The sequence below is a fragment of the Oryctolagus cuniculus genome, chromosome 18, assembly GCF_964237555.1.
Source record: "Oryctolagus cuniculus chromosome 18, mOryCun1.1, whole genome shotgun sequence".
Classification (NCBI taxonomy): Eukaryota; Metazoa; Chordata; class Mammalia; order Lagomorpha; family Leporidae; genus Oryctolagus; species Oryctolagus cuniculus.
The window spans coordinates 22,980,978-22,990,618 of record NC_091449.1 but is presented as its reverse complement, the minus strand read 5'-3'; the positions used below and the strand labels follow the sequence as shown (position 1 = coordinate 22,990,618).

The 9,641-nt window shown below is 51.8% G+C and overlaps 1 pseudogene; it reads left to right on the top strand.

The window, feature by feature from the left end:
* Nucleotides 1-3,559: 3,559 nt before the first annotated feature.
* Nucleotides 3,560-5,180, top strand: LOC127489226 (histo-blood group ABO system transferase 2 pseudogene; annotated as a pseudogene).
* The last annotated feature ends 4,461 nt before the right edge of the window (nt 5,181-9,641 follow it).

Here is a 9,641-nt window from a genome sequence, read left to right as displayed (position 1 = left end):
TGAGTGCAACCAAGACAGGCACTCTGATACGAAATACAGGCCGCAAGAGACATCAAGACCGCTATGCCAAATGTCCACCCATTTCTTCTTGATAAACTGAACCTTCTGTTTGTGTGAAATGTCCTTCCTTTCCCCTTACAATGGCATTAGACTTAAATGTCTATTTGTGGAGGGAAGTATAGCTACCCCAGCTCTCATTTGGTTACTGTTGTCATCAGCTAACTTTCTGTATCCTTTCACTTCCAACCTGTTTGTGTCTTTGAATCTAAATGATTCTCTTCTAGATAACATACAGCAGGCATTCCTTAAATGACTCCAGAATTGATGCCACAAAGTGGAGCCAGAGGAGGAGTTTGAAGCTCTGGGCCCAGCAACACAACTCGGCATGTGAGACTTGCCGTAGTCACATGTGGGCCAGCTGAGCTCCCCACTGGGTGGTGGCGCTGGGATAGACAGGCATGGCAGTACCAGCTAGGCTCAGCAGCTGTGCCATACCCCAGAATCACACCTCTGTGTTTCCCATGTAACAGTGCTGGCAGTAAGGGTCCCCTTCACCCACTATTTTACACTGGACTCACCACAGCCATGGACATGGGAGGAAGTGGTCCCATTTAAAAAAAAAAAAGACTATTTATTTATTTGAGAGGTAGAGTTACAGACAGAAAGAGGGAGAGACAGAGACAGAGGTCTTTCATCTACTGTTTCACTCCCCAACTGGCTGCAAAGGCTGGAGCTGAGCTGATCCAAAGCCAGGAGCCAGAAGCTTCTTCCAGGTCTTGCAAGGTGGGTCTTGCAAGGTGGGTGCAGGGGCCCACGCCCATTAAGTGAGATTTTTTTCCCCTAAAGAAACTTATTATTTAAGGAATACAAACTTTATGCATTTCATAAGTACAACTTTAGGAATATATTGATTCTTCCCACCATATCTGCCCTCCCACCCACTCTCCTACCCCTTCCACCTCCTCCCTCTCCCATTCCCAGTCCCATTCTCTACTAAGATCCATCTTCAATCAACTTTATACACAGGAGAGTACTCCCATTTTTAAGGCACGAATCAGGAGCCCAGAGGTGGTCTGTAAGGTGCGTTAGACACCGAGTTATGTGAGCTGGTCTCTCCAGCGCTGGGCGCAGGGGTAAGTCCGCTGCCCAGTGGCTGTGTGACGTTCTGCACGGGTGACTCCCCCACGTGCAAGACTGGGAGGATTACTTCCATGTGTCAAGGCTGGTAGGAAGCTAAAATCAGGCAGATGACACATGTGGCCAGCAGCTCCTGGTCCACAGAAGTGCCCAGACACCCCTGCCGCAGTGATGTCACCCCCCGCCCTGCTCCGAGTTCAGTGGAGGCGCTATGTCCTGAATGCACGCAACCATAGCCCCGGTCAAAGTCGTGGACAGTCTCTGTCGACACGGTCATCCCCCGAAAGCCCAATCACAGGTGAAACACTTAGCCGTGAATCACGAGACATTTCCTGCTCAGATCTTACAAATAACGGCGAGTGCCAGGCTGCTGGGACGACCTAGGGAGGCTGCAAGTGGCTTTCTTACGGCTCCAGGCCACAGCGTATCTATCAACACAAACAGCCCGAGCACACTGTGCACTGAGAAAGAGGGGATTCTGAAAGCCGGTGAGGTCCCAAGGGGTCAGAGACGTCCAGTCATTCTGCAAAACTCTCCTGGGGAAAGGAAACTTTGGGGTACGACGGATCGCTCTCAATCTCCTACAACCCAAGAACGTCCCCAGGAGTGCCCGGGCCACTCTCAGTATGCTTCCTCCAGCGCACTACGGAAAGCGGAGGTGACTTCACCATGGAGGGGCGAGGGCGCCAGTCTATAGCTGACGTAAAGGAGGCCCTGCCAAGGCTCTCAGTGAGTCTGTGGGCACCAAGGAGAGGGTAGGAGTGGTGCTGGCACCTTCTGACTCCCATCTTGAAGCTCATCATAATCCTCTGCCTCTCATCTTGGAGCGTCTCGTGCCTCAGGATCAGTGGTAAAGGGGTTATCCTAGGGTGGCTGCCATGTCTCCTGTCGGGTGAGCCACAGAATAGTCTGCAAGAATCTCTAAGAATCTCCCAAGGGCAAACAAGGTCAGGAAAGCCTGGGATAAAGAGTTTGGGGAACTATGACAAAAGAACAGGTGTTTGGACAATGAAAGCTGCTGGTATCAAAGTTCTGATGAGGAGGCAGGCATCTGGGACGGAGAAGCTGGACCCAGGAGACCAGCCCCAGGAGGTCTCATGGAGACAGGAGAGCATGGAGGTTCTCAGGCTAGTGGGCACGCACCTGCCGCAGGGGTCAAAGGCTCCCTCGGGTCTCCACTCCTGGTCCTTCCCTGCTCCAGGGCTGGTCCTGGTCCTCTCTACCTTTTCATTCTGTGAGGTTCTTTAACCTCCACTGTTCCCAGGGAAGGGTCATGGTGAGCAGGGCAACACGTCTCCCCTCCACTGGTCCTGAGGTTCAGGGGACTCCCCAGGGACCAGGTGCACAGCCAAGCCACAGCCGCAGCACACGGAGGACCTGCTCCTTGCTCTGCTGTGATTTCATCATCCAGGCATCTGCAGCCTCACGGGGTTGTCCTGGTATTTTGCCAGGACATTGTCATCTCAGTCAGGAATGACTGTGCTCACATGGTACACACAGCGGGGAAAAGTCGCAATCCTGACCACAAAAGGCAAAAGGGCCATCCCTCAAAATGTACTCATCAAAGCCCTTCAGCCCTTCCTCACCTAACAGACTCACAACTCCCCTAAGAAGGTTCCAGAACACCGGGACACATCTTGCCTGAGGCCACCCTCTCCTGTGATGGCCAGAAGCAAAAGTGTCACGGAGCAGCTTCCCAGAGGAGGGGACAGACGCTCCCTACCCACCCTGGGACCCTTTTCCACCTGCTGTTCATCGCACAGAGGGGCAGCAGGGGTCCGTGTCAGAGCCTTCGTTTGCCAGGAGGGTCATGCTGGGATACTTGGGAGGTGTACGTGTGGGCAACAGGATGAGCCCAGAAGTCCCCCATGAAGGGGGACTCAGCCTCCCTTCCCCAGCGTGAGGGCTCTGTCTGGAAATCAGTTGATGCGGAAGCCCAAGGCAGGCTACCAAAGGAACCAGACTTGGGAAAACAGCCCAAAAGTCGAAATCCCAAAGAATATCCAGGCGAGGCCATGGATCAGAATATAGGTGGCCAGGGATACGCTCCCAGATCCCGGTTGACCCAGTGGGTTCGGTGGTTGCCACTTGGCCGTGCACACATGGTCCGTCACGCATGCTTCTGAGCCCATTTGCTCCCCGGTGAGGAGGAGGGCGGGGCTTCCACACGCACGCCTGTTCTGCAGAGCCCACAGGTAAGGCACATGCAGCGTAGCAGCCTATGCAAAGCATGGACCTGCAGCCAGCTAAGGAAACTCAGTGTCGGGCAAGTGATTGTTAGGATGAAGGAAAAGAGCCCTTGATCAGGTCTTCGTCTCCCCTGGGAGGGTTCCCGGGTCAGGCTTTGTGAAAGATGGTCGAGCACATCAGGCACAACCAGCTGTGGCCTTGAAGACAGTCTGGTCTCAACTGTATGGATTTTTTTTTTTTCTAGAAAACGTGGTGCTTATGTGAAGGTTTCTCTACTATGGAGTATCACTGGACCCTGGATTAGGCTCCTTGGTGGCTCCTGCCCTGCCCTGCTTTCATCACAATCTCTGTCCTTACCTGGCTCTGTGACCTCCCTGGGGCCAGTCTCCTGCACCTGTTTCAGGAGCCCTGACTTCCGGCCCAGAAGGTCTAGGCGTGCGTTGATCGTGGCCTGTCATCTGGTTCTTTGACATAGCCTCAAATGAAAACGAAGCTGCTGAGACATCTGCTGTGTGACGTTCTGGAATCTTCCTCCACCAGGGGACCCTGTATGTCCTGCTGTCGGGTGGCCCTTGCACGGAGGTAGGTTCTAGGAACAGCAGGAGGGGTGTGGGCACCTCCTTGTCCATGCATTGTCCTTTGTGTCACTCAGCATCTAAGAGAGCCCGCCTACATCATCAGCAGTGGAGCCATGGCCAAGCTACTGAAGATACTGCCTGGGCCATGCTACGCATCTCATAAAGTGATCATTCTCCTCCTGACAGGTATAACCTTCACCTTTCACTATTGCTACTGGAATCCGAAGAGCCAGCATGTTAAAAGCTTGCTGGCTGGGACACGTACAGCTGTTGGAGAATCACACACGAATTATCTGCAGCCAGATGCACTAACTCCCTCTAGGAGGGATGTCCTCGTCCTCACCCCTTGGCTTGCCCCAGTTGTGTGGGAAGGTACTTTCGACATTGACCTACTGAATGCGCAATTCAAGCTCCAGAATGCTACCATTGGGTTAACTGTGTTTGCTGTCAAAAACTACATGTCTTTCCTAGAGCTCTTCCTGAGGAGTGCGGAGAAGTACTTCATGGCCGGCCACAGGGTGAACTACTACGTCTTCACTGACCAACCCGAGCTGGTCCCTCAGCTCCCGCTCCCCGGCGGGAGGCGGGTGATCGTCCTCAGGACCCAGAGCCACCAGCGCTGGCAGGACATCAGCATGCAGCGCATGGGAGCCATCAGCCGCGGCGCCCGCCAGCGCTTCCTCAAGGAGGTGGATTACCTGGTGTGTGCCGACGTGGACATGGAGTTCAGGGACCACGTGGGCGTGGAGATCCTCTCCTCTCTGTTTGGTACCATCCACCCGGACTTCATGGCGGTAAGCCGGTACTCCTTCAGCAATGAACGCCGGCCTGAGTCGCAAGCCTACATCCCTGAGGACGAAGGGGACTTTTATTACATTGGGGCCTTCTTTGGAGGGTCAGTAGCAGAGGTTTACAGGCTCACCGAGGCCTGTCACCAGGCCATAATGATAGACAAAGCCAATCACCTGGAGGCCATATGGCAAGAGGAGAGCCATCTGAACAAGTACCTGCTTTACCACAAACCCACCAAGCTACTCTCTCCAGAATACATGTGTGACCATGACCTGTTGCAGGATATGCAACATCGAAAAAAGCTGGGCTTGTCCAACATCGTGAGGCGGATTAGAATTTTTGCCCTACTCAAAAATAAAGAGGTTAAGTCAAATAATGCTTCCCAGAAGGTTCAGAGTACTGATGGACGATGAGCCCCCACTGCCCTCCTCACATGCCGCCCTGATTAAAATCAATTTTACAAGCAATGATAATTCTCCACCTCTTTTTGCCATATGGCTGAGAAAAGCTGCTAATGCATTCCACCATTTTTTAAAAGATATATTTATTTATTTGAAAGGCAGAGAGAGAGAGAGAGGTCTTCCATCCACTGGTTCACTCCCCAAATGGCTGCAACAGCCAGAGCTGGGCTGATCTGAATCCAGGAGCCAGGAGCTTCCTCTAGGTCTCCCATGCAGGTGCAGGGACCCAAACACTTGGGCCGTCTTCCACTGCTTTCCCAGGCACATTAGAAACAGGGAGCTGGATCGGAAGAGGAGCAGCCAGGACTTGAACTGGTGCCCATATAGGATGCCAGCACTGCAGGCGGCAGTTTTACCCTCTATGCCACAGTACCAGCTCCATTCCACCATTTTTGTAAAATTCAGGCAGATCTAGCACTATCTCCCTCCCCTCGGTTTCTTTCTCTCGCTCTCTCGCTCTCTCTCTCACACACACACACACTTAGACCCTGATTGCACAGATCACACATGAATTCCCAAGCTGCCATGACCTTGAGCTTCTCCTAATACCCTGTAGGAGATGAGTAAGGGCAGTGGGCTGAGCCTGTACTGGGCCACAAGGGATCAGAGACGATTGCCCAGAAGAAATGAAGGGCCCCTGTTGGTGTAGCCACGCCTCTGGGGACACGCCATCCCTCAAACGCCTGCAGATGAACGTGGATCCTTGTTGTCGAAGCCGCAACAGCCCTGGGGTGTGCAGGAAGCTCATTATCCAAAACAAAGATGATCCGGTGTCGCTCCCCCTCTTCGTGGAGGAGCAACACAGGACCCTGCGCTGTTCTTTTCGTCTGCTCGGCCCTCCCCGGGTTGGCTGCTGGTTCTTCCCGGGTTGGCTACTATCCCTTCCACCTCCGTGGAAGGGCAGTTCCCCCTGGCCACATTCCCCACTTCCGCAGGGGAGCGGCACACCGCCGGCCGGCTCTTCTCGGGGGCTGCACAGGTGTTCCTTCAGCTAGATGTTCCCCTTAGATGTTCCCTGGTGCATGCCGTCTCTCTCCTCCTTTATAGTCCTCCTCCGCCAATCCTAACTCGGCTGCCCACACGCCGAGTACGCTGCTCTCCTCCAATCAGGAGCAAGTCCTACAGTTTATTAGCTGAACTGGAGGCAGCTGTGCGGAAGCTGTTTACTTCTCTCCCAGCGCCATATTGTGGGAGAGCAGATGCATAGAATAAGTCTTAATTCCAGTAACTCAGTCCAGTCCAGGCTGCTCCCCACAATCCGGTGCTTGGACGAGCCCGTGCTGATCTATTACTGTTGTTAACTCAGCTCCGTAGTTCGTATCAGGTGCGGTTTCTGTGCTGTACATCGTGTGAGTCTCAGCAAAACCAGAATGACCTGAGTTCACCAGGACGTAAGCACGTGCGAGGTTTACCGCCCTCCAAAGCCCCTGCGCTCCCCTCTGCATCTCTCCCTCCCTCCCCCCATAGCCATGTAAATCATTGGCTTTTTTGTCTCCAAGAATGTCACGTGGTTGGAACTACACAGCAGGTAGTCTTTTCAAGTTGCCTTCCTGCACCTAGTGTGCTAAAAAAGCAATTATTAACAGACCCAAATATATTCTGTGCCTCTATGCTTTATAAAAATAAGAACCCAAAAGCATATAAATTAAAATTATTAATTAATAATTAATTATCATAATATGATAAAATGTAATAAGTAAATAATGTTCAACAGTATTTATAGGTTGTTTTCATTTTTCATATATAAGAAATCAACTAGGGTGGGCTTTTATTTACAAAAGATTTATTTTTTATTTATTTGAAAGACACAGTTACACAGAGAAGTAGAGTCGGGGGGAGAGGGAGGGAGAGAGAGAAAGAGAGAGACAGAGGTCTTTCATCTGATGGTTCACTCCCTAGACGGCCACAATGGCCAGAGTTGAGCTGATCCGAAGCCAGGAGCCAAGAGCTTCTTCCAGGTCTCCCACGTGGGTGCAGGGGCCCAAGGACTTGCGCCATCTTCTGCTGCTTTCCCAGGCCACAACAGAGAGCTGGTTTGGAAGTGGAGCAGCCAGGACTTGAACTGGCGCCCATATGGGATGCCGGTGCCTCAGGCTGGGGCTTTAACTCATTGCACCAAAGCACCGGTCCTTAGGGCAGGCTTTTAGCACAGTGGCTTAAGTCACTGCTTGGAATACCCACATCCCATACTGCAGTGCCTGGTTCACAAGCTGGCTGCTCATCCAGCTTCCTGCTGATGCACATCCTGGGTGGCGGCAGATGATGGCTCAAGTGCATGGGGGACCCATAGGAAGTTCCTGGCTCCTGGCTTCACCCTGGCCCAGCCCTGGTGTTGCAGGTGTGAACCAGCACATAGAAGAGCAATCTCTCTCTCTCTCTCCCTTGCTCTCACTCTCGCTCTCTCTCTCTGCTTATTTCTCTGTATCCCTCTCTCTGTCTCTCTGTCTTTCAAGTAAAATGAAAAGAAGTAAATTTTGGGGCTAGCGTGGTGGCATAGCGGGTAAAGCTTATTTTCCTCTATTCTATTTTGTAATGTATTTACTTATTTGGAAGGCAGAGTTAGAGAGTTGGGGAGCAACTCAGACTAGACTAAGTTACTGGAATTAAGACTTATTCTATGCATCTGCTCTCCCACAATATGACGCTGAGAAGGGAGAAACAGCTTCTACACAGCTGCCTCCAGTTCAACCAATAAACTGTAGGACCTACTCCTGATTGGAGGAGAGCAGCGTACTCGGCGTGTGGGCAGCCGAGTTGGGATTGGCGGAAGAGGACTATAAGGGAGGAGAGAGACAACATGCACCAGGAACATCTAAGGGTAACATCTATCTGAAGGAACACCTGTGCAGCCCCCGAGAGAGCCGGCCGGCGGTGTGCTGCTCCCCTGCGGAAGTGGGGAAGGTGGCAGGGGGCCCGCCCCTCCACGGAGGTGGAGGGACAGTAGCCAACCAGGGAAGAACCAGCAGCAATCCCGGGAAGGGCCGAGCGGACGAAAGAACAGCGCAGGGTCCTGTGTCGTTCCTCTACAAAGACGGGGAGCGACACCATCTACTGGTTCACTCCCCAAATGGCTGTAACAGCCAGAGCTGGGCTGATCCAAGAAGAAGCCAGGAGCTTCTTCCAGGTCTCCCATGTGGGTGCAGGGGCCCAAGGACTTGAGCCACCTTCTACTGCTTTCCCAGGCCACAGCAGAGAGCTGGATCAGCCAGGACTTGAACCCATATGGGATGCCAGCACAGCAGGTGGCAGCTTTACCCTCTATGTCGCAGCACTGGGCCCCGCCCTTCTCCTCTTTTTGTATGTCAAATCCACTTGTTTTCATTGAGCTGTTTTTAGTGGTTGTCCTACATGGAGCGATACCTGATACGAGTGGGCCAGAGAGTTGCCTAGGAGAGCACATGGAAGGAGGACAGAGAAGGACCCATAAGCAAAGTCAGCAATCAAAGGGCACTCCCACGTGGTCAGTGCCTGTTGCAAGACAGAGGGTGGCCCGCTAAGTGAGTATACAAGCAGGGTGGAGTTTAGCATGCATGAGGCTTCCTGGTGCCTCCATGTGCAGCTTAACTTCCTCATGGCCATCATGGCATCTCCTCCTTCCTGGTCTTGAGCGAGAAACAGGTGCACTATGGGAATGCAGCCACACTGGTTGGACAGGCAAGAGGGTGGGGTTGCAATGCAGCACTACAGAGAAGTTATGGAGAAAAAAAACCTTCCAGCTTCATTTATTCCTACCTACCTCTCTACTGAGCTCCCCCCTATCAGTAAGGTAAAAACTTCCTTAAAGCTTTGAAAATGTTCAAGAAGGATTATGCTAATTTTATCCCAACAAGAGGTTATCAGAGGGTGGGGCTATCTGTAGCTTGATTTGTGAAATCCTCTAGTCCATATAGGTCTGTGTCTTTTTTTTTTCCAGTTTGACAGGTAAATGTTGTATCACCTTCATTATGGCCTTTACGATTTATTACAATTGTTATTACAGTTACTATGATTTTATTGTCCACTCCTGACTTCCTCATAATTCTGGCTACCTTCCCTTCTGATTCACAGTCTGTCTCTTCTTCCTTATGCAAATTCCAGATACTAAATTTTCCTCACTGATATCAAGCATTTCTTCTTTCGAGTGAATTTTAGAATAAGCTCCATAGGAGCAAAGATCTTTGTTCGTGCATGACGTAGCTCTTCATCTGTGCAAAGCCTTTTCCTTCTCAGTGAAGTTTTATAGGTGTTAGTATGGCCTGCTCACTTAACGTTAAGTCTGGCAGCGTGACAAGCACTGGATAGGCGTAACAATCAAGACTTAGAGCAAGCAGTAGGTAACGTGAAATGCCTGTTGGCCCAACAGGGAAGAGGAGGGCCCGGACTCAAACCCTGGGTCTCCAAGCCCCAAGTTCAAGGCCAGCTCTCTGCCTGTGACCTTACTGTGCCAGCCTGAAGAAGAAAAATAAGTGCCTGTCTTTCCTATTTTGGAAGGGTGGGGGGGTGG